General features: G+C 41.1%; 1 protein-coding gene across 14 annotated transcripts in view; it reads right to left on the bottom strand.

The window, feature by feature from the left end:
- The window catches only part of BMPR1B (bone morphogenetic protein receptor type 1B), a 254,525-nt gene extending 234,878 nt beyond the window's left edge, over window positions 1–19,647 (bottom strand). For 6 of the 14 annotated variants that reach the window (XM_048049465.2, XM_048049457.2, XM_066996386.1 and 3 more), the window contains exon 1: window positions 19,515–19,639. The gene's annotated coding sequence lies outside the window, so the exon portion shown is untranslated. Of the gene's footprint in view, window positions 1–18,658; window positions 18,812–19,514 lie in introns of those variants that run through there. The other 8 variants (XM_048049459.2, XM_048049469.2, XM_048049464.2 and 5 more) reach the window with 3 other exon arrangements.
- Window positions 19,648–26,213: the final 6,566 nt, after the last annotated feature.

Genomic DNA, 26,213 nt, shown 5'->3' with positions numbered 1-26,213 from the left:
TAGAGCCACCCCCATGGTTGGGGATCACTGCTGCACCATGTAACAGTAGTCCCATGCTGCTACTACTAATTTCAATAATGTGGACAGACACACACATACCAATTAACCTTGGCGGGGGAGGAAAGGAAGAAAAACTTCACACCAGAAATCTGATGTGGCTTCCGTGCTGAGGACCCCATTTGCCCTTGTCCATACATGTCCACCAGCTGCCTGACTGATTCCCTGTCCTACAGGCCAGGAAATGTCTCTACACACCTCCCACCTCAGTGCCCTGCTGCAGCACCATTTGCCAAGGAGCAATCGGTAAGTAAAACACGCGTGAAGATAGACACAAGCTTTGCCTGTCTTGTTTAACATATCTTAACAAAAGAGGGCATTTAATTGTTGTCTATCAGCATATCAAAGGAGTGGCAGGAACACACAAGTAGCAGAAAGGACACTGCAGTATTTATGCTAAAGGCAATGCCAAGCACCACACATGAACCAGCTGTGATGGTCAGGATGAAAATGAAAAAGTTCCTCTTGACTTCACAGGTCAGCATCTGAAAATACCCTCCACAAAGAGGAAATTGAAAGCATTCGAAGTTTAGGAGACAAGATCTGCTACTTTTACAAAAGAATTGCATAATAGATGAAAAAGCAGAGAACTGGAAAGTGACCCAGGAAGTCTTGCAGGTCCACTGACAGGGAAAGACTGGAAAAGAAGCAAGGGGACCTCCCTTTAGGTAGTTTCTGGTGGAGCAGTCAGCTTCCAAATAGGATTCTTCACAGACATGGAAGGAATTCATCCCCAAAGCTTATTTTATTGTTGGGGTTCCTAAACTCTTGCAGTAGGCACAGTTTAATCTCCACATCATTACTAAATAATCATTAAAAAAAGGTGCAAGGCAAGCAGGCTTTTGGCCAGGAGTTTTGCCATGAAAGACGCTTGGCTATGGCAACTGAGGGAATTCACAATAAGAGTCAGATCTCTCATTTTTGAAACTAATCAGAATGCTTGTTGCTACTAAAAAGGGGTTAAATGAGATACTAATGCAGAACTGAAAGGGGTAACATTTGAAAGGCGAGTGGGATTTCTGCACATTGCAGAACAAAATAACAGCACTATCATCCATGATCAAAAATCTGAAGTTGGTTTCATAGTTCTCAAACAGCTAGTGAAAAATTACAAACCTGTTTCTGACCTGGGTCTGGAAGTACAGATTATGTTAAATAACTGCACACTGTTGAATAGTCAGTTTCTCAGTTCTCGTTCCTATGCCATATAAGAATACTTCAATGCATAGACCTACCAATGCAGTGGGAGTTTGTTTTGGGTAGTGGTTGAGGTTTTTTTGTTTGTTTGGCTTTTTTGTTTGTTGTTTGTTTGTTTTGTTTTTTCAGGAAGACATATCATCATCATCATCCTGAGACTTCAGGTTTGAAATTGATGCAAAAACATTGACTCAGGACTTCCAAATTCTGTTTGGAAGACATCTTTTCAAAGGAGTCTGGGAAACAGCAGTGACTGATGAAAACTTACTGAGAGTTCACCTAACAAATATTTCTTTTACAAATCTTATCTCTGTAGTGATGAAGAGTGGCATTTTTACAGAAATCAAATAACTATTTTAATTAAAGATGATGTAATTTATCTCACTTGCATGCATTTATCGAAAAGCCCTAGCATTATTTTGGCACCTCAAGAAAAAAGGCTGTATTTACAAATATTCATTGCTCTGCCTTAAGACTTCTTAATACTAAGATAGGATGAACCATCTTCAGGATGGTCCTTTTCCCACCCCTAACTGCAGAGAAATGCTAGAGAATTAAACATACCAATACAACAGCAGTAAGAGAAAATAAAAAGCATAGGCTCAGACACTGTTCCCTGGCAGTATGGTCCAAAAAAAAAAAAAAAAAGGCACTTCACTGGCAGCTAAGGTGTAAGTTAATTCCTCGCTTAACTATTATGGTCAGTAACCTCTCTCCAAGTATAAATTACAAGCTGACTTTATTTCTTTAACCTTTAGAGGAAGAATAACTCCCAAATTCACAGGTGGACCATGTTAACTAACAGTTTATAAATAATAATCATCATCTATCTTCTGTAGCACAGAAACCAGAAGATTTTATTTTTATCCAAATATTCTTCTACTGTGTTCTCAAGCTACCTTGGAAGTGTGGTAGAGCTGTGACTCACTCCTACCGTTAAGTCAGTGTTGGTTTTAACCTGGCTGCTCTAATGGGTATGGGGGCAATGCCGAGCAAGCCAAGGACTCCCCAAGAGCACAGAAACATTATACACACAGCACTGAGCCTTTCCTACCAACCCAGTGAGTGGGAGCTGCTTAAGTTATTTTGTCTAGGGGTTTCTTGGTTTGCTTTGAAACATAACATTTAGGGAACAAAGACCTTCTTGGGCTTTGCAAGTAGAGACTGAGGTAAATGGGTGGTAAGACAAGGCTTTCACTTGCCAAATGAAATTACGATCCTATTAAAAAACAAGCAACTAATGAGAACCCAATGACATAATATAAACATCTTCATTTCCTTCATTAGATTAAAGGCAGTTCGTAAATGAACTTTTAAAAACAGCAAAATCAAGACACACCTCCACCTCAAGCACACTTAAAACTTAACTTTAAAAAAAATAATTGGTGGAAAAGTTTAACAGACAAAAATGTTTTATAAAGAACCGCATAGAAAGGTAAGCTAAGTATCAGTGCATGTTCTACAGAAGTGAGCTGTGTTCAGACAAAACATGGAAGCACTCAAACCAGCACCAACATCTATCAAGCACACTGGTTATTTCTCCCTTTGATACTTGAGCGTTATTTTTGCTTTAAGTCCATGCAAACTTTGAAGTTTCAGAGATCTTGAAAGAAGCATAGAGCCTAAACAGCTGCTAAGTATGATCCCTTAGCAAGTGATTTTCATGTATATTACACAGTAAGCATAAAAGAAAATAGATTAAGCAATGTAAAAAAATCAACAATGAAGCTCTTTGAAAATTTATACTAGATAAAAGAATCTGTAGTCTCAACACTTGTACCCTACAGTCCGGGAAAACGATAAAAATACAGTTCAGCAGAACAGCTGGAGTCCACTGAAACTGAGCAATGCTAATGTTTGAAATACGATTTACTCTGGATAAGCTTCAGTTGTATGAGACACTTTCACATCCACAATAAGGCTCTTGTAACAGCTAGCCCATTAGACAATCCATCATTTTTTGAAGCTTTAGAAAGTCAGAGGCAAGAGAGTTGGATAAAAAGGGTGTTAACAAAAAAGACAAATCTGCATACAACATATCTGAAATTACACAGCAAAACTGTGCCTTGCATACGCGGGATGTGCTTGACGTATGTCTGTAACTGAAGGTTGTATCTATGGCCACGGCCCTTCCCAGGTAATTCATCAACTCTGGAAGTGACAGTACCCACAAGCAGCGTACACGCTCATACCAAGCGAGCATCCCTGTACACATGCATCCCAAACCATGAAAGATTTCTTTGCCAAAATACTACTCATTTTCCAGAAGCTGTCAGTGATATGTATACAGCACTGAACTCTAAAATAAATACAACTTCTACCCACAGACAGAATAAACTTACTTCATAATCAGCGTAAAAGCTCAGTTATTGATTTAGCAGGTATTAAGCTCTACATGCACAAGAAGGGAACACCACAATTTGTTCCTCGCAAAAGCACCTTGCCCATTGAAGAGCTACAGAGGGGACACAAGGCAGCAGGGGAGCTCTTGCATACACGCAGGGAATTCACTCAAGTGGCCAGTCACAAACAACAAAAATACAGAGGGGCTGTGTATATAAACATTACAGTAAAAAAGGGGGTTTAATAGGTTACTGCATTCAGGTTTTTTTTGGTTTTTTTTGTTTGTTTGTGTGGGTTTTTTTTGATGAATGCAGTGGAAAAGCAATACATTAAAATGAAAAAATAAAACTAATGGAATCACTATATTAGATATCTACCTTATTTCCTATGTTATTTGTTTTTTCTTGACACAGTTAACACTCACCCAGAACCATCTCCTAAGGGCAAAGAGAGAAATATTTAGTCAATATCGTAGTTAATGTATGAAAATTAGAAGGATTAAGTTCAAAAATGAAATCCTATTTTCACAGCTAACCTACTACAAACTGCAGTATAACCAGTAAATATCAAAGTTATTTTACATCTGATGAGTAGAAATCATGCTTTTACCAGTTGCAATGCACAAGCTGCTGGGGCTGTGCAGTTAGGGAAGTAAAAGTCAGTAGATTTCAATACACTCACACCAAGTTTCGCGGACAGGAAGAAAACGTGCTCCCAGGTGAGCTCTACCTGCACATGGCCTATAGCATCATTAAATACTGGAACACGGTCCAAGTCTGACCAACACTGAGCAGCGTAGCTCCTCATACCAAAGCAGCACAGGAAACTTGGAGAGAAAAAGATAGAAAAAGAACAAAAAACTGCTTAGTCCCCTGAAGTGGATTTCTGAGTGGAGATTAATAGCTGACTACATACTGTATTGAACAAAAGCTGGCATTAAGGTGTCTTCAAGTCATCAAGAGCATACAACACCAGTAAATGCTATAGGGAATAGAGAAAAAAAAACAAGAGGGTCTTTAAAAACACAGGCTTGTTCTCCCACAGTTGCTGCTCACATTTTCAGTCAAAGCAGATAAAGACGGATAAGGGAGAGCTGCTCACTACACTAGTACCAGATGACACTTCTTCTGAGTTGGGTTGTTGTGGTGTCTATCTCTGAGGCAAACTTAATACACAGCATGAAAAATGAGCCTAATTCTCAGAAAACAAAAGTGGGTTTCCCTAGAGTGAGGAAATGAAGGTTCCTTTCCACCTGTGGGAGTGTCAGAAAGCAAGAGAATCCACCCCCCAAAAAAAATCTGGGTCATAAACAGCAATGGCCTCTAGAATTATTCAGACTCAGGTTTTGTCGTGTTTTGAAATGGGAAACTACACAGAGTAACCTATCCACAGCTACAGTCATTTCCACATCATAACAAGAAAATTCACTCCTTATATTGCTGCTTCTATTTATTATGATTCATTTCCAAGGCTGATCACAGAAGAACTAAAAGCAAGAAAGCCTGATTAAGGAAAAATAAATAAGACAAATGACACAGTACTCTTTGAAGGTCTGTAAAAATAACTAAGTGGGGTTGTGCAATATCTGTAATTTCAGACTTACTGGTCAAGTGGAATAGGACACTTGAAAATACACTTTGGATGAGTACCTGACAGTAGCAGAGTGCAGGATATGACTATATCCATTAACACAAATTTGTACCTTCTTCCCATCAGCAGTTCTGAAGATTTCTGATTAGCTAAAGATGCTCATTTCTCATGAGTTTAAATTGATTTATTCATCAGTCAAGTTTCAAAGCATATTTTCTAGATATTAACATATTTTAAAAGTTGGTTAAGAAGCAATGACCTTCCAGTTTATGATGTCATTTGCCTCTTTTGGCAGGGTCATTCTGAACTGAAAAAGATCATCTGTTGCTTCCATTTCAGACCTTTCATATCCTCTATTGCCATTCTTTCCTTATAACTCATAAAAGTCTGCAATTCCACTGTGTCAGGCACCCCTTTCTCTGGCTGACGAACACAAGGGCAACCTTCTCACTGACCTCTGCAGGGGCAAGTTTAAGGACTAGACCTTCAATCTAAATAAACAAATTTAGCTGAAGATCAACTAAACTGCTAGTTCTGTTAAATTTTCAGTGTGAGCTCAGGCTCGATTTGTCAGTCTCTCCCAGTGCCCCTCACCTTCAAAGCCCACCTTCTCTGACTGACAGAGAGACAGCTGCACCTCACAAGCTTACCTGCATGGACTCCAAATGTGGAAATTAAATTCTGATGAGCCAAAAAGACACTCCCACATCTACAGACACATTGGATAGGTAAATTGTTTGGCAAAGTTATCTAGATATTTTTCAAGGAAACTACTTGCACACACTCCATATTATAGCCTGCTATCCTAAGAAGACGGGGCTTACAACACGTCATCTTTGTCATTTACCATCTCTTCAGTTCTTCCCCTCCATTAAGTGCTATAGTGTACAGCCCATGTGAACTAAGTCTAGAAGAAGGGAACACGCTAAAGACCTAAATAGAATGAAATTCAATGGAGAGGAGAGAAAAAATTTCTTCTGCCCTGAAGGAGAGACTGCATCATGAATTCCACATCCACATATCCTGGTAAGGAACAACCGCATGTATCAGTACAGGCTGGTGGATGACCTGCTGGAGAGGAGTTCTGTGGAGAAGGACCGGGGGTCCTGGTGTCTGAAAAGTTTATCCTGAGCCAGCAGTGTGCTCTGGTGGCCAAGAAGGCCAATGGGATCCTGGCATGCATTAAAAGGAGAGTGGCCAGCAGGTCAAGGCAGGTGATCCTCCCCTTCTACTCTGCCCTGGTCAGGCCTCACGTGGAGTACTGTGTCCAGTTCTGGGCTCCCCAGTGCAAAAAAGACAGGGATCTCCTGGAAAGAGTCCAGCAGAGGGCCACAAAGATGATACGGGGCCCGGAGCATCTACCCTGTGAGGAAAGGCTGAGAGACCTGGGTCTGATCAGCCTTGAGAAGAGAAGACTGAGGGGGGAATCTTATCAATGTGTATAAATACCAGAGGTGTGGGAGACAGATGGATTTGGCCAACCTCTTTTCAGTGGTTTGTGGGGACAGGACAAGGAGCAATGGCCACAAAATGGAGCACAGGAGGTTCTGCACCAACATGCCAAAGAACTTCTGCACGGTAAGGGTAATGGAGCACTGGAACAGGCTGCTCAGGGAGGTTGTGGAGTCTCCTTCTCTGGAGATATTCAATGCCCGTCTGGATGCCTACCTGGGCAACTTGCTCTAGGGTACCTGCTTTGGCAGGGGGGTTGGACCTGATGATCTCTGGAGGTCCCTTCCAGCCCCTACAATTCTGTATGCCGCTCTGTGCCCACGAGCCTGCTAATGAGGCCTTGGGGTGCAGTCCAGTGTAACACTGAAAGAGGCACAAGTTCTGCCAGAGAGTTTTATTCGTGTAATTCAGTCAATCCTTTCTCAAGATGGTCACAGAAATAAAGTTAACAATGAAGAATCAGTTTGTCTGTCCATCCACTACTACTGCTTTTATGTATAATTTCAGTTGAAGGTTTTGAAATACTACATATACATAGATTTCACAAAAGAGAAACTTCACATAATAGCAGTCTTGCGATGACATCTAAAAAGTGCATGTTAATGAAGCCCTTCATTTGCATGAACCTAGTGGAAAAGTACATCTTGTAGACGGTGGTAACAAATCTAAACCCATTTTGGATTTCCTAGTGTTTACTGTGTCAGTATAAGTATGTTGAGTTGGTACAAGCATCAAAGGACCAAGATGAATTCTACATGTAGCATTCATGCCCAGACATAGCTGTAAGGCCAGCTGAACTGCATGTGGTGATTGCCAGTCTACTGCTTCCAAACACTGCATTTACTGACTCGCCACGTGCACATTGTGACTACATTCAGACTGGATCCCTCCGCATCCCAGAGAGGATCATAAATACATTAAGGGAGAGAACAGACAACAGGAGGTACAAAGGCATCCCAGTTCAAACACCAGTTGTTACAATCTCTCAAGCCCTGATGCCTCTACCCACAAGAATTGAGTAACCCAAAGAAACAAATTAAGCTGACTTATGCAGATCTGTAGTTATCTAGGCTTCAAAAAGACCAAGCAATACCAAGTTTTATTTGAAAACTCTGAGAAAAATGGGCACATTCAATGAGTAATCATCATATTAATCTCGTTGGTCAGTTAGTTGGTCCCATCTGCTGGCCCCAGGTGTTGATGACCGCCTACTGAAAGCACACAATGGTTTCAAGTACTACTTAGAGAACAATCCTTCTTCAAAGAAGTGTCATGATCAGATGTTTAAAACAAGTTTTACATCTTTTCAGACATGAAGAAAAAGGGTTTGAAAAAAACTTAATACTAAAGGCAGACAGAGTTTATTGAGAAACTCTAAGTTCTCACTCAACATGAATTGCATTCTCAGTAGCATGAGGTCCTGTTTCCTGGACAATTACAGTATTGGATGGACCCCTATGGAAAAACAAATACTGCAACTTTAAAGATAACTTTACAATGAAACAGTACTGCCCAAAGAACCAAGAGGGCTTCCATGGGAACAGTTCACAGGCTTTGCAAATGCCAAACTGTAGTAGTCACAGAATATACATTTAATGGAAAACACACTAAAACAAGCTCAGAGATGCAACTGAGGATCTTGCCCAAGTACTACCTTCAAAAGCAGATCAGAAGGAAGCGTGAGTGCCTCAAAATCTTGATCAGAAAAGGAAAACTATAGAAATAAAGCCCACATGACTGGTCTCTATGCCACGGGGGATAAATGAGGCTTCTCTCTGCTCCTCATGAAGAAGCAGAATGTATTAGTTTGCACATATTTCTTCTTGCCTCAAACAATGGGCACAAGTGAATGCTGCTGTTGGTTCTACCATGCCAGAAGAGAGAAAAAAATATTCCAGCTAATTCCTGCTGTGCACAGGCTGTTCTCTAACATGCACTGCATGAAACTGTCAAAGAGGAGTTGGAAGGCACTCACAATGGTTATCACAATGATAACCTATCACAATAATAACCTATTAAGCCAGGACTAGCAAGGACAGCTGATACCAATGGAAATTTCACCACTGAGGTTACGTATGCAATCTGGTCACACTCACACTGTGCTGGTAACAAGGCCATTGTAGGCAGTGGTCTGTCTCTTGCACGTGAGCTGCTGCACACTCCAGTCAGACGCCTTGATCTAAATGACTCACCCAGGACTTTCCATCCCTGGAAAGATAGATGAATGCATTGCTAATGCCAAAAGCTTTCTTCCAGCTACTGAAAACCATAACTGTTAATGCATTCATAAAGACTCGTGTGCACAGAAATAAGCAAGCCACAAAACTGTAGAACTGGAGAGACAAAAACATACAGCATTTCAACAAAAACGTGTTGAAGAAAATGCTGTTGCCTGACTTGCATCCCTAGCATCTTTTATGAGTTTTACCGTACCATCTATCATCCTTTCCCTGATGAACAGCATTATTTGTATATGGCACACTTAAGGAAGAATTCAAGTTGTATTTATCACTGTGTCAAGAATATTTCTTGATTAATGAATATGTAAAACAGCTGTTATAAGCAAACATTTATCATCCGATTGGAGTGTATTATCATTACAGACCACGATTGCTGCCACTAAGCTAATACTCAACAAGAGTTCTCATGCTACACAAAGAAACATCTAAACAATAACAGCAGCTGAAAATTTTGACACTGGCTTACTGACAATAAGCACAGCAGTTGGTGGCTTTTGTTCAGGAAGGAATATTGTGGAGGGAGAGGGAGCTGTGGGAGACAGAGTTAGTGGCTGGAAGAGAACTGAAGCGGTGCAGGAAGAAGAGTGGTAAAGTCACATAAATGGAAATAACATTTTACCAAAACAGCAAAACTGCCTCCATCAATTCATTATTTCTTTCATTAAAAAGACATTCCATTTATTTTATTTTTCATTACTGAATTAAGGAGTTATCATTTGCAACACATTTTACAGTATATTTTAATTATACTTAGATGAAATTATTTTTAAAGGGTACTTTTAAAAAATTTCTGTTTTGATCTTATTTTTTTTTTTCTTTTTTGATTCTTTCAGCAAATCATGTAATTTCACTCTTGGTGCATTAAAGTAACAAATGCCACATAAATATTTAACCCAGATATACAAGCATCTTAAAAAGCATTTTAAAAAGCATTTGCTTTCAAAACATTTTCCCTTTCGGAGCCATATGGAAGAAACATCATAAAGAAACGAATGGATTCAAATGTGGACAACTATTTCAGAAGTGCATGCAACAGCCTATATTATAGGATACAACTGATCTTAAAAATGAAAGTGTTTGCATCCCCCAAATTACACACATTTATAACAATAGAAGCCTTTGACTTTAACCTGTCAATTGTGGTGCATTTCCTGGCATTACAGAAGTCAGAGAAGTAGAGAAGGAGCAGTCTTTTAAAGGTCATTAGTACCAGTTTTTAACTACAAAACCACCTGTTTATCTCACTACAAATCTAAATCTTGGCCTACATAGATTAACAAAATGTAAAGGTTTCTCAAGAGCATATATTGATCTTGTTTTGCTGCTAAACAAGCATTTAGCAGCTCTTCTGTTTCCATAACTATCCTGCTTTCCTGTTTTAAAAAAAGTAAAGGGGAGGCAAAACCTGCACTAATTGTCTTCCCTGTCCAACCGTAGATTCTGCCAGAGCTGTATTTCTACCATATTTGAGGACAATTAAGAAAATAAGAGGAGGGACCAAGACATCCTAGGTTTATAGCCGCATACTCTGCTCCTTTGAAAAAAGCTCATAGAATTTAAGAATAACGCGCAGAAAGGTTTACTATATCAGTTCATTCAGAACGTCTCCCACTTCGTACTCGTCTTCCTGTGCAATAGGCTATCTGCTGGAAAAGGTAGTGTCCGTAGCCAAAAGCTGTGTGTGGGCTGAAAAGCTGTAGGAGGAAAAAGAATGCAACAAAGCCCTGAGATTAATGACTTCGCACATGCAACCCTTGTGGTGCGGCCCAGAACTGCACGTACCCATCCCACCCCAAAATGCACAGTATCAGTGTCACCATCATATGATTTCCTTCCTCCTTCAGCAAAGATTAGCATACAGATATATTTGATGTCCTTGGCAATGCCTCACAATGGGATAAAAATCACCCTTATAGCCCTCTTTCACATACAGAGATTTTCAAGAACATAGCCCGTGGGTCCTATGCTTCTCCTTACATACTTTAGAGAAAGATGGGATTTAGAAAAGGTTGTTCTGTGCAGAGTTCCCCACAACTTTTGATATCTTTGCATTATTTCTTCCTTCCCTGTACCTCCCCTTATTTGATGATATGGCTTACAGCGTTCAAGATGCAGTTCAAAGTTGCTGTAACCGCTCTGCGATGATTTCCACTCATCAAAAAGAAAACAACACAAAGAAAAGCCACTAATTATGTTGGTTAGTCCTCTTACATGTTCTCTCTAGATGCACGAGGGTAACTGGATCAACATCTGTTAGAATAAGAATAATCATCTGTAAATTAGCACGTTTTTCTCTGAAAAGACAGATCACCTGGGACAGTTCAAAGGGCTTACAAATCTGAACTAAAACTTGCAGTAAACAAGCAAAATAAAAGAGGTAATATTTCATTTTTAAAGGTGCCAAATATTCAGACAGCTCAAAGCTAGCTAGCACCATAGATGCATGTGCATGCTTTGAAATCTAGCCACCAAACCAGTGGTGATCTGCCAGTGGTCACCCTTGAAGGGCTGTCTGGGTTTGCAACTGCTCCCAAGGACAGCAACACTATTTAAGGAGCAGATTTTTTTCTGCTAGACCAGTATGTCAACTTAAGCATGATTTTACTACAGTCTATAGTCATTTAAGAAGAGTATCAACCTATATAGAAAAATCATCTTGTTCATTACAGGATGGCTACATTACAGCTATGACTTCTATACTTTAATGTGCGGACAAAAGGAAAGGGTCAACACCAGAGCCAAGGATGAGAAGAAACACTGTGAATTTACTTCAAGGATTTTGTTATAATCCTTTCAAATGTTTGCCATGATCTGTGTGTTAATAGCACATATACACAGCTGCTGCCTCAAGTAACCTGTCCCCTATGTCCTCAGCCAATATGGAAAAAAAAAAAAACAGCTGTAACAGTCCTGACCTCCCCCTACAAATTCTTCTGTTTGCTTCCTCACTCCAGACTTGGGCTGACAGCGCTCTCCTTTGTTATCGCCTCTCACAGCAGCATGGTTGAACCACCAGACAACTGACAGGATTTGTTTCAGTGCACTGAACCTACCTTGCTTCACTCCAGTCCAACAGGATCTCAGCACCTAGCACCAGTGTTACATACCCATCACATTAAATCCTGTATGCCAAACCATTATTACCAGTTAGCCTGCTCATAACACCAAAGCCAAAAGTGGCAATATTGCACGACCTGTGTTGGTATTGCTGGGGAGAAGATCCAAACACAGCATCTTCCTGGGGGCTTTCTTCCTCTGTTTTCAATGTAATACATTTTCTTCAGATATTAGTTGCACAAAAAAAATATTCAGATGCCCTCCTTCTCTACCCCTTGACATCTGCCAAGCACCATTTGATAGTATTTTTTATTCTGGAGTTGCAGAGAACAGAAGTGAGTTTGAGGAAGTTTATTTTCAACCATTCACTTCTGCATTAACCAACTGGGCCAACTCAGACTTCACCCAGTTGCCTCACTCTGTCTGCAAACGGCATCTTGGGTTACAGAATCAGAGTCATTTAGGCTGGAAAAAAACCCTCTAAGATCATCTGGTTCAACTGTTTTATCTCACATCACAGCTGGGGATGATAGAAAACCGTGGAAGGTGTTTTCACACTGATGCAGACCAAGCACATTCCCACCACCTACTTGGCTTTGGACCCCATCTCCCAGGAAAAAAAAATGATTTAAGAAAAAAAAAAAAAAGAGCTAGGCATAGCATATGCTCCAAAAGTTCCCAAAGCGGTTGCTCATTTAGGTCCTTAGCTTTATGGTAAAGCAGTTCTAGAAGTTTAACTCAGCCATCAAATCACTAATTTCCTTCAGAGCACTGCATTTAATCAGTTGGACTATTTGTAATTTACTTTTTACACCTTTGAACCAAGACCAGTATCTCAGTATGACCAGCACATAAAAAAAAGTTTTAAAGAGTATTTCAATACATGTAAGACAACTCCTGCAGGCAAAGGTCTCACCAACTTCTAAAGAGATTTAGCATCCATGATTACACCCATAAGAATATCTCCATTTAAAAAGTCAGTCATGCAGTTTTAGTTTTTATTAAATTTGCAGTAAGAGAAGAAATGCCAAGAATGGTTCACAGAAGCAGCTGAAATGCTACTAAGGAAAGAAATGACATTGGGATTAATAATTTCAAATATATGTACAGCATTTGAGAGCAGAAGGGCAGTATAAAAATAGATCAAACCCTTTTGACAGGCTCTCGTTTCTTCACACCATTCCAAGTCATGTTGCCTAAACTGGCAAGGTGAATTAAAAAAATTCAGTCCTGCATGAAATATGAAATTTACTCTTTTGCAGAAGACTAGCAAAATATTTACGCACAAATTAAGTAAATCCAATGGCATTAAACACACAAGTCAAGCACCTAAGAGCCAAGCCTCAAAAAATAAGAATAAACTTTACAACCAGAAGACTAGAAATTCTTTGTTTTGCTTTGCTTGTTTTTCCAAAAAAAAAAAAAAAAAAAAGCCCTGATTCTCAAATAACCAATGACTTCCATGAAACCTGTGAAAAAGGCAAGTTATAAGAAAATTACACTCATTCAAACCATAGCCTGCATGTCATGCAGATCACATGTCAGTTCTTGTCAGGAAAGCAAACTGCACTCAGAATGAAAGAGTCCTAAAAAATTCCATAATGCAGCTACAGAAAAGCTCGATAACGCCCTGCCAATAGATTTTGGAGCAGGAATGTTTGAAGTTATCTTTATGTTCTTTCATTTTTAATTGAAATAAGTTATTGGTCCCTGCAGGCCCTCCCTCAGCAGTGTCCCTATTACGCTGAACAGCCCTGCAGTGCAATGTAAACCCCACTGTAAGTGGTGGTGGGTATATACCCCTGGCTTTTTTGTAGACAAAACTAAACTATTGTGATATGAAAATAACAAAAAAATATTTAACTTCAAGTTAAGTGTTCTCATCTTCCTCTGCAAACACAGAAATATCAATCTGCCCGCTGCTGCAACAGCTGTCAGGATGAAAATCCTATTCCTTCCATAAAATATGAATATGCATCTATGTGATGCCATTGCTGCTCATATACTGCTGGCAAGCATAGCTTACACGCCCTATTTAAATGGAGTTAACCCTAAATAAATCCACAGAATTTACCATCCATTTCCAATTAATGCCAAAATTCTAGAGGAAAATGGTTTTGCTCTTTAGCTATAGTAATGCAATTATATCTGTGCCAAAGTAAACTTTAACAAGGAGTTTAATATCGTGGGAGGAATGTTTCCTGTCATAAGAAGCTCACTTCATGTGACAGTGATGGGCATCCTGTGAAAACCACAGAGCTAGGCAGACTGCAGTTTGAACCCCCAAAAAAATCATTAGCAATCCTAAGTCAACACACTTCTTACCATCTCCCAAACAGAAATTATATTTTAAACCCTAAACACAACACAGCCTCAAAGCTTCGTGTTCATAATAGCTTCAAGGTGTCAGATATAGCAGCCCTGAATGCCTGACTAGGAATGCTTGTGAATAAAGGAAAAAGACAATATCATTAATATTTTTAAAGAGGAATGCATAAAGCAGTATTTTGAATAACTGAAGTTTCACTCTGTCCATCAATATCAGCAGCTTGAAGCTGACCTTGTTCCTGACCCAGCATCTCCAAACTGTTTGAGGGGTACTTGTAACTGCATCGTAGTTGACAAGCTGAGTTGCAGGGCCATTAGGGACCAGCCCTGTGTCATCTCCTCGAAGCACCAGGACCTGGCTCAGTTTGAAGGGTTTCTCTGCTTCAATTCTCCAGGAGGACAAGACCCTACAAGACTTGTCTATGAATAAAAGAAGTCTGTGATGCTTGTATGCAATTATTTGTATTTCTGCAGGCTACAAAAGTCTTGCTACATTCATTTTAACAAACTCTACTGGATAGTTATGCCTGAAGAGAAATTCCCTGTTAGGAGGAAAAAAAAAAGTTCATCCAACTTCAGTAGCAAATGCAAATAACTAATTAGCCTTATCTCCATTACACTGTCCTGACTTTGCAATACGCTTGGCACAGAAGCAAGAATTTGTTTGCCTTGTCCAAATCTTCTCACGTACATACAGAGCCTACAATCAGCAGTCTCTGAATCAAATCTGACTAGTAACGATTTAGCTTGCATGTATACCTATACCCTCTGCACTGCATTTTACGTCCATATTTGTGTATGTCAATTCATCATCACTTCTGATGGGGAAAAGAAACAGGCAGACACATGAAGATGAAAGTTATATCTGACTCAATTTACAGATCAAGATGTATTTGCATACATAAGATAAACAAAAAACTAGCCAGACTCTGTTCATCGCATACACATTATCAGTCCAGTATGAATAAATCTATTATTTTGCCCACAGTATTTTCCCTCCCTCCCCCAAAATAAACAGTGCATGCTTCAACAGTTCACTTCTACGGCCTGTTTTTAACTACAGCTACTTCCTTGGCCAAAATTGGTAAGAATAAAGGAGAGGGAGTTGGACAAAAGGTCTGAGATTATACTGAAACTGAAATATTTATCAGAATAGCTATTACTGGTAAGGAAGATAGTTGTAAAGTCTCATCTGATCCTTAATTGACCTCTGTTTTTAATTGGGAGGGGGGGGGAATAATTAACCTAGAGCTAATTAAGGTCTTGATTCTACAAACCTGCAAGTGCATAATTCTGTTCACATAAGTATTCCTCAGTGAAGTTATGCATGAGCAAATACATTTGTAGCTTCAGGGAATAAACCTTGGATAGCGTAACCTTTTAAAAACTTTTAAGTGGCTGCTTTATAAATATATACAACCCATTTTGGATATTGGGCTTTACCTATAAAATCTTTCTGAATACCAACCGAATTTTGCTTTTGTTTCAGACAGGAACTTTTACATTTGTTACAAAAAGAGGTGGATTTAAAGAACATACATTTTAATTGCGTGCCTTTATGCATACCAGTTCGCGGAACTACGGTCTTTGGCTTAATGACATAAAAATGTAGAGGTTTCTAATAACTTATTTTGACATCAGCACTGGATTAATTTTCAACATGTAATAAAATCAATTTCCAGGGAAAAAAACCTCTAAAGATCAGCATGCGTGCAAGTCCCTGCATACTTGCAGTTCATGTACTGCTTGAAAAACATCCTTCTGGAAGATTTAAACAGAGAACCTACCTTCAGGGTATTCCTCCCTGCACCCACATCGCTACTCCAGTCTTTACTCTTTATTACACTCTGCGGTTTGTGCCCATCTCCTCAAACTTTGCACACTCTGTGGACCCATACCTGCGGTCCTGTAAGCCACCACAGGTGACTATGTATCAACCATATAGGGCTCAAAATGGTAATTAAGTCTCTGCTGAAAACACCCTCCACATTGGGCATTTCACCACTAGATGAGGAAAATAACCCTTTCCGCCTGTTTTCACAAGGAAACGTTCAGACTTGCTTATCTGTGGATAAAGCTGTCTGCCGGCCCCTCGCTAACAAGTTTTGAACCTACTCGCCAATTATAACCAAACCTGACAAGGGTTTAGGGGCCTAAGAAATATTCACTCTGCCAAGTGGCAGAAGAGCAGGCAGCTGGACTGAAAATACAGCCCTGTGGCAAGAAAGGCTGGAGCAGGAACTCACCACTCACCTACCAGGGAACCCAGACTGGAAACGCAATGCATAAGAACGCAGGCTTCCTTTGGTTTTGCTTCCTATCAAAACTCTGCAGCATATGCCATGGATGAGAGCAACCAAAACGTACTGCCTGGGTGCCAGAGACACAGCCCTGCACCTCTGCGTGCACACTGTCGATGGAAGCATACACGCCTGCTTGTACACACACAATGATGCTCGAACCGATCATAAAGAATAATTGATCACGCAGGAATTTCTTTACAGCTTGATGAGGTGTTGACATTTTATGCAGAGAAAAGTAAACTCGGTAATGTAATGCATGACAAGCCCGGTACAATGTAATCAAACACTACCTTTATAGAGTATTTCAGTTACCTCAAAAATCACTTCCTTATTGAAAAAAAAAAAAAAAAAGTCCATCCCTTACAGAAACCATAGAGAAATCTTTCTTCATTTCATACACTCAAAAGAACAAGCTTGATAATAAAAAGCATGATCTAATTTTCAGATATCATCAGAATGTCACGATTTGTTGACTTTTTGGAAACCTTATCAGATAGCCCTTGTTACATTTTTGCTACCTCACCAGACACAAAGCAGAAAGAATAAAGCAGTTATTTGCTTATCGGAAGTGAATCCAGTTTGAAACACGCGCTGATGCAGAAACTGGTTTGGCACATGAAAACTTCAGACCAAAAATATTACTTCTAATCATTTTCCTCCTAATTTTGCTTATCAGCAGCCAAATCCTCAGCTCATTCTAAGAATATAAAAATAGTAGCTCATCTCTTAAAAATAAAAAAAAAAATCCAAATGGCAATACGTAAAAAATCATAGAATGACTTGGGTTGAAAGGGACCTCAAAGATCATCTAGTTCCAGCCTGCTGCTATAGACAGGGATGCCACACACTAGATCAGGTTGCTCAGGGCTTCATCTAACCTGGTCTTGCAAATTTAAGTGATGCACACAGAAAAAAAAATATATATTTTAGTTCACTCTACAAAGTACTGCTAACCAATCTACTTTTGTTAAATATTTGCAATATTATGATCTGTATCACTTTGGCACGGATGAGTTGAATACTGATGTGTCTACAAAGCCTATTTAATTTCTTCAGTAGAGCAATGGCAACCAAGAGAACCACATTGGCCTATATGCTATTCTACCCCTGCAACTACCCTACAGTCAGAAGAAACAAGCTGTCACAAGTTTTAGGGAGGCTTTTCTGATTTATTCCATGCTCCACCAAAAGGCTATAAATGACTTTGTCTCTTTGGGACAGAGAGACACACACACACACCCCATCCCACCCCTCACCCCCTAGCCCATTTCATCAGGCACTGTGTATGTAAGACAACGCAGAGCAGTCCCTTCTCCACAGGATTTACACTCTAGGTATCTGCTTTGTAGCCAATGGCAAGCAGTCAGTGGTTAAGAAATTGAGCAGCACATAAATGTTCATGTGGAAAAAAAAAACGTTAGTCTTATTTCTCAGGAGTAGTAACACATCATTTCCCACCTGAGCATCAGACTTCCTCTCATTGTTTCCTTGCACCTGGCAACAGATATTATGTCTTACGTATTGAACCTCTTGTTTTCTAAGAAACAATACACACAGAAGAATGACAGAAACAGGCAGGAAAGACGAGACTCTGGGAACCGCCTTTGTGAATCTGTCAGTTTACATTATTACCAATCAAACCTCTTTAAAAGGTTCAAGAGTTTCAAGACCTGAGGGCTTGGTGCTGCAAAGCAAGGAGCACTCTGGCCTCGGCACAGCAAAGCATCCAGCACACACATCACTTTAATTACATGAGCACACCAATTAAAGCAGACCCACTCACACCCTTAAAATTAAGCACGTACTTAAGTGCCAAGTTGAAGACGGAACATTCAGTATGTTGACCCGTATTATTTCAGTGATGCACACAGACAAACATATAAACAACTATCCCAAAGGATAGAGTTTTCCCCCCAGTTGCACAAGTGTCACTCACGAGCAGCTCAGCTGAAGCCAAGCAGGGTAGCAGGCTGCGGGAAGGCACCCAAGGCCCCTAGACTGCATTTGCTGCGATGGGTTCCTTATTTCGAAATAACTGGGCAAGTGTTTCATAACAAAATGGAATTTCAACACGCGAACCAGAGAACTCACGAGCATATTATGAATTCATCATGCCGCTCTAATGGCAGAACGCCGCTTTGGTCTTTCGGTTGCTTTACAAAATAACTTTGAAAGAAATCCACCCCTGTCAGGAAAAGCAAGCAGGAGCGAGCGGTGCCGCCGCTGACAGAGGCAAGCCCGTCCTCTGTGGGCAGTCTCACAGCCGCCGCTGTCAAGTCACCGCACGCTGCCTCCACGAGTCAGTCCCTGATGCCTTCAGCATCCTAACTTTGTCACCTCTGTGGTTCAGAGTGAGCCATTCTCAAAATAAACGATGGTTGCACCCGCCTCCCTTATGATCAGCTTTAAATGAAGCTAAAGAGAGCTTTCCGGGCTGAAAAGGAGAGGGCTGAGGAAGCACTGTAAGCTTATGAAACCGTGAGTGGCACGGAGGCGAATAGGGACCAACTCCTCGCTACCTATTGCTATGCAAGATATAGGCGCTATCAAACGGAGGTGTGAGTTTTGACACAGGGCAAAGTTAAAACCCCCAAATCCTTGCTACAGCACGCTGCAGATGCTGAAAGTTTACACGGGGTCAAGGGGGCAATCAGAAGAGTTCGTGAAAAAGGGAAAAAAAAAAAAAGAAAAAGAAAAAACCAACGAGGGCTGCAAAGACACCAGCCCTTGGGAAGCATCCGAGTTGCAAACGGGAGCACGCTGAGCGCCTTCTGAGGACCCATCCCCACCGCCCGCCCCGTTTCACCCTCTTCTCCATCACCCCCTGCCACGAAGCAAACAGACCGGCTCCGGGAGCTCGTGGCAGGGCACGATCCGACCAAGCCTCCCGACCCCGGGCAGCCCCCCACTCACCCCGCAGCAGCCTCCCCCTCTCCGCCCGCCTTACCGGGGCTCCCCGTGGCCGCCGCCCGCCTCAGCCGCTCCACTTGGGTTTGGGATTTATTTATTTTTTTGCTGCCGTTCCCCTCCTCTCGCCCTCTCCAGCTCCCACTAGTGAGCGCACAGCCCGCCCGCCCAGCGCCGCCGAGGATCGGCCGCCGCCCCCCCGCGGGCGGCCGGCGCGGAGCCGCCGCCTCCTCCTCAGGGCCCTGCGCGGCCCCGGGGGCTGCGAGAGGGGCGAGGCGACGCCCTGGCCCCCCTCAGTGAGAAACGGAGAGCAGGGGGAACAGCCCCTCCGAAAAGGAGCCGGGCCCCCGCTACTCGCGAGGGCCCACCTGGAGTGTGCTGCGTTCAGTGGGGGCCCCAGCGCGGGGGGGACAGGGAGCTGCTGGAGTGAGGCCAGAGGAGGGCCACGAGGATGATCAAGGGGCTGGAGCACCTCTCCCGTGAGGACAGGCTGAGGGAGCTGGGGTTGCTCAGCCTGGAGAAGGGGAAGGCTCCAGGGAGACCTTATAGTGGTTTTCCAGTACCTAGAAGGGGCCTACAGGAAAGCTGGGGAGGGACTCTGTCAGGGGGTGTAGCGATAGGTCAAGGAGCAATGTCTTTAAACTAAAAGAGGGTAGATTTAGATTAGATATTAGGAAGAAATTCATGACTCTGAAGGTGGTGAAGCAGTTGAACAAGTTACACAGTAAAGCTGTGGATGCCCCATCCCTGGAAGTGTTCAAGGCCAGGCTGCATGGGGCTTTGGGCAACGTGGCCCAGTGGAACCTGTGCCTGACCATGACAGAGTTGGAACTGGATGGTCTTTAAGGTTCCTTCCAACCCAAACTGTCCTGTGTGTTGTGTGGAATTTATAGCATCAGCAGTAATTTATTGCTAAGCGTAGGCTGTACCAGTCCCCGCTGTAGATGTTCCTGCTGTAAGTCATACCACACCTCACAAGCAGTCAGCGCTGTCCCACAGCACCTTACAGGCACAACGGTAAAAATTCAGCCCAGAGCGTTCGACCTCAGTACTATTTTACTACGGCTTCCCCATTTGCTGCAATTTAACCGTAAGTGATCAACAGCTCTGGTTATCATATTAAAAGTTTCTGAGCACAATTTAGTCTGTTATAACACATGATAAAGTTTGCAACTTCGGAGAAAAAGGTGAATTCAGAATGGGAACACTTGACATGCAACTACAGTAATGTTTTACTGTGCATCAGGGGCACACTTTGAAGCAAGCTGTGGAGCGATCCCAGCACACAGGCTGCAAGCAGTTAAGCCAGAAAAGCATCCCAGGGGCACAGCTAACAGGCTTTGGGTCCCACCTGCACCCCATGCGCCAGGCTAGGCTGAAGCCAGGTTGAGTGCCTTGGTCTGAACGCAAAGCCCTCAGCACCAGCCAGTTCAGACTGCAGATCTCCTGGGCCACGCTCACTGATAGTGCAGACACACATTACCCTAGCCTCGTAGATAGCTTCTATTTCCCACACTTAGAGGAGTTAATACTCTCCCTCAGTTTCTGAGAGGATTAATATGTTCATATCCACAGAAGCTAGTCCATTCCCCTCTGGCTCAGGGCATTTAACTTAAAGACAGATAAGACTGCACTAATGTTTTAAGGCAGCTACGTGGAAGAATGAGCAAAGTAGCTCCAGTGAGGGAGGAGAGCTGCTTTCACTGCACCTTTGTGTTCTTAGGCCCAAACCTCAGTGTCGCAAAGATCCAACACTGTAGACATTCTTTCTATTTTTCACACACCTCAGTCAAAACCAGAGCCAGAAGGGATGAAATACTGAAAGAAATACTTATTGCTAGCTGAGACAAGAGATGAAAACAGTGGAAGTCTAAGGACAAAGCCTGCTTCAGTGATATTTCTGAACAGCTATTTTGTGAAACCTGTATATAAAAGTTATTGTTGCGCACTTCATGACCCACACTTTTTTGGTCTGTAACTTAGCCTCTGCTCATTATAATACAGATATATTGTCTATTGTGAGCCTAAAGTTTCTCTCTGAGATGGCACTACTTCTTAATTGGTTTCCCCTTTTCTGTTTGCCTCCTGCAGACAAACAAGGGAAGACAGAGACAAATAGAAGCAGTTGCTCTTCTAGAAAACAGCTGAATAACTACCCCATGGTGCACTGGCAAGAGAAACCTAGAAAACAGATCTCAAAGTGGGGAAAAACTCAGGAAGTAATAAAGAGAGATTAAAGGGGACAGGAGACAAAAATAAATAGAAAAGGAACAAAAGGTAGGTTTAACAGAACTGGAAAGTGCTGTAAAGTGAAATAGTTGGCAATGAGAAAAGAGGTGTTATGAACACCTTTGCTTCACACTGGAAGAACTGAGAGACTGAAAACTGTGGTTTTCTTTGAAGCACAAAAATAATTAGATATCTTGAGCATAAGAGAGTCAAGGGTTTGTGCTATACTGCTACAATGCCAGTGTGCAGCCAAAAAAGAGCAAGACTTGCTTACCAATTTCCTTGAAAACATACAGCAGCTCTTCAAAGAGGCATGCCCTTCAGAGCTGCTGTGAATCAGCAGCCACAGAAGCTATTCAGCCCTAGACTGAGCTCTAATGAAAGCATGAGCTTCTTCTTCACAACCTCCAACTAATCTTTTCTAAATGGATCACTTCAGCCACCATTCTTTAACTCCTAATTACATGAGACCTCATTAAAACAACACTTGAATGAAGATGCTCAAAATATTGAGCTCACAGTGATGATACTGTATGTAGTATTTCCAAATGAGACTGTTTGAGGTTGCCGGGTAATTGCCTAAATCTTCTATCATTGCTAAGGTAAACAGATGAAACCACAAAAATGCTCAAGCCTCCTGGCAAAGTTTTCAGCATGCTTTCACCTTCCTGACCTCAAAGCGCTGAGCACTACATTATTGCTCTGCAATTCCTTTGGATGCTGTATGTTGTCAGTGGAGGAGATCTCCCACAAAACACATGCAAATAAGCTATCCAGTGGTAAAACAAATATTGTGTGATCTCTTCACTTTTTGTCTGTGTTCAGGCAAGACGACATAATCCTTTCCGTTCTAGAAGCTAATGCTGTGCCTCTTTCCCATACACTAGTGTTCTCTCTGTCTTGCGAAGAGCTACATAGTAAACAGAAGTCTGCTTGTAAAAATAGCCCGATGTATTTCACAAAGGGTAATCACATGCAAACACTTTATTCCTATGTTCCCAACATTGTTTTTCCTGCCCAACCAAAGTTGGAGGTTTCAGTAATGCAGGAAGAAACAATGTTACCATGCCAGATTAACTAGACTTTGCTCTTTACTGTGCAGACAGAAGCATACGATATTTCATGGCTTTCTTACAGTTCTGTAACATGATTACATCCCATCTTCAAAAGTCAATACCAAACTTCATTTGTCTTTGTTTACTCACAGATTATAGCTGATGGCTCTCTACCGTCTGTTTGCTGGAGGTATAGTGTCTGAAGTGCAGTGCTGTGATTTTCAAATCCACCCTTTAACCGTGACAGCCATATATCAAAATCCTCCATCAGCCAGCCAGAAAATGACTCAAGAAAAAGGCAGTTGCCATATTCTTTTTGTCAGAAATGATTTTGTTGAGCAGGTATACTGATCACCTCCCCAATATTTATTTTTTTTTTAAATAAGCATACTACAAGTAAAACATTTTAACAACCAAGAGTTGATCCACATGTAATCTGTAGACTCTTGTTGTGCTTATTTGTATTCAGCAGTTTTATTTTGTATTTGCAGTGCAAACTTTACAAGGTCAGGGTAAAACATGCCTCGTTACCTCCCTCTGCCACACAAAGCATATGCACATGTATGTGTTTGAATATGTATTACAACAGTATAGTACTGAAAAACCCATCTCAATAAAAGGAGAGGAAAAGAAGAAAGGGTACATGCTTCCCATGTGAAATGGTAATTGTGAGAGGGACGGAGAATTGGAAAGAACATAAAAGGCACTGTATTTGAACAGAATTATTTAAGACAGCAGTTCCCAAACTGAGATCCAGGGACTAACTCCCTCCTGGGAAGAGCAGCTGGCTGCCTGCCTCAGCATCTTCTACCAGCAAGAGGAGCCAGCAGTCAGCCATAACATCCTCTGCAAGTTTCAATGTGCCGGGCTCCTCTCCTTACAGATTTCTGGCACTCACAGTTCTTATTGATTTAAACGGGGATTGAAAGCCTTCAGAACTGAAGGCTAGACCTCTTCACTAAAGAAGAAAGCTTGCAGCGTAGAAGCCTTTAGAGGAACTTTAAAAGAATAAAAACAAATGCTTGTCTCTAGGACAATAGCAGCAGGGAAGAATGCTCTCAGATGAAAAATAAATCTGTTGCCTATAACGTTTTTAGCTTCAGTTAAGATACTCAGTCTTCAACTGGAGACAAAATACCATGGATGTGGGGCACATCCCAGAGCACCTAGGTACACGTTGCCTTGCTGATTGAAGCTGTGCACCCAGGTCCAGCAAATTTGCTCTTCACGTGCCTAAGAGCTCCAAAGAATGGGAATTCAGACTCAGTTTTTTGGTGGATTTTGTTATTGTTTTTCCAACCTTCAGCAGTATTTTATAGCTTCTGCCCTATGAACCACTAACTATTTTTATAATATGGATTAATTCCTTTTCCAGTTTAAAGAAACAGCTGAGATAGCAAACTTGAACAATTTCATATTCTGAACTCTAATTAGCTTAATGTAATGTTATTTGTTCAGGAGTGCTGGTCCTTTAGTCAAGTTTCAGCATAATCCCAACATAATCCCTGATTTTTTTTCCACCTTTTACATCTCATACTACTTTGAAATATTTTTAAAGGTTTTGATCTATTGAACACTTACTATAAGGCTTGTTTAGTGCTACAGTATTTTCTTTGATCATTTCTTTGAAACTTAATCCAACAGGTGTTATTTTAATTAAAAACAAGTCTGTCATCATTCTTTTATAATAGTAATTTTGTTTCACTACTATGAGCTATATTTTATGTATTTTCTTCTTACAGCTCCTTAATTTAGGACTTGCATAGTGTGGCATATTTACTGCTTGTTATTCCTAAATAGGGTATAGATAGAAATATTCTAATTCTTCCTATACTGTAATGTTATTTAATATTAGTGGAATTCCCTCTTGGATTTAAACCCTTGAAAGGGGATGAGCTTTCTGGAGAGCATGAACTGACTGATTTAATGCAATAACAGCAGTTCTCCCTAAATGCAGCTGTATAGTCACAGGGGATGAAATTCAACCTTGTGCAGAATGCCGGTAAAAGATCTAAGTATTCCTCAAGACATCAGAATAAGGATATAGGCTTGGTCTTGAGTCAGCAAAAGGAAATTCTTGGAACAAAACTGTCTTAGTTATTTACTGTTATCCAGAGCCAAGGAGAGGGGAGGAGACCCTGATGGAAGTACAGGGAAAAATCAACAGAGTCTGCATAGAAAGATGCATTTCCTTTTTGAATTCTTCCTTTGGGCTTGTTTTGCCTTTTCTAAGTGTGTCACTCTTGATCTGGAGAACAGGGGTAGAAAAAGAGTTGGTTTCTACACCAGTGACCCACCCACCGCAGAGAGGTCCCATGCTGGGAGGCTGTTACATTCTTCCAGAGGAAAGGAATGGGGACTTTGTTTTAAATTCTGTTTCCTTCTATTTGTGGGTACCCATTTCACCAACCACAGGCCCAACTGTACAGTACATTTCTCCTATATCCACAGTGGAATATGTAAAAATACAAATGACATTAATCATCTCATAAAAGGATCCTTTTCATTTGTTCAGTGTTGTTTGGTGTGGAAAGCAAAGAGAAACAAGCCATGGAAAACAAAAGAAAGCTGACATGTAGAACATTGCATGTCAGGGATAAAGCCTCACTATGAGCCAGGGAATTGTCATCATGCAGGAGTTACATCAGACTATAACCATCTCCAGCACTATTTCACTAGCTCTCCCCACACACATCATTGCTGCATGGTTATCTGTCAGTCAAACAACTCTAAAAATAACAGCCAAATACCCTTGTATTTATGACAATCCTTCCCTTCCTCTATGTGCTATGCTTTCAAGATCTGCCATGTCACATAATCCATTGGACTGCTGCTCTCTTTTCAAACGCAGAGATGACTTCCAGTGTTTTAGTCTCCTGGCTTTCTCCTGGTGAGGCTCCGAGGAGCCAGCCCTTTGATGAGTTAATGACAGAGCATTGCATCAGGTGAATCCCAATGGATACAACATCCGGAAGAGAAGAAAGGTCCTTTGTCTTGAGCTCGTTCTAGAAATTAGAAAATTCTTGGCAAGAAAACATTTTGAACAGCTTATGAATGTATCCAGGAATCACTCACCAGATCCCCTACCCTCCACCCCCCAGCTCTACCATGTCTTCATACTCTGATTTAAGACATTTATTATTTTATATCCTCCCAATACACACAATGGCTGTGTGATTAGCTGGTTATTGAACCTTTGGAAAGCTAGTCATGTGGGCCAAATCCTGCTATTGCAGTTTTTCTTCTAAAACAAACAAATCTAATAAAGAAACTTAAACTTTTGTATTGCTATTAAGAGGAAAGAGAAAACTTAAACATATTATCAGCCATAAAAACAGTAACCAAACAACCCAGAGGTAAATACTGGAGAGAAAAAAAAAAAAAGAAATTGTATATAAGCAGTGACTTATCTTTGTATCTGATTACAGTAAAAGATACCAAGAAAAAGTCATTTG

The sequence above is a fragment of the Anser cygnoides genome, chromosome 4 (genome assembly GCF_040182565.1).
Source record: "Anser cygnoides isolate HZ-2024a breed goose chromosome 4, Taihu_goose_T2T_genome, whole genome shotgun sequence".
Taxonomy (NCBI): domain Eukaryota; kingdom Metazoa; phylum Chordata; class Aves; order Anseriformes; family Anatidae; genus Anser; species Anser cygnoides.
Note: the sequence above shows the minus strand (reverse complement) of the source record. Positions and strands in the feature narration are given on the sequence as shown.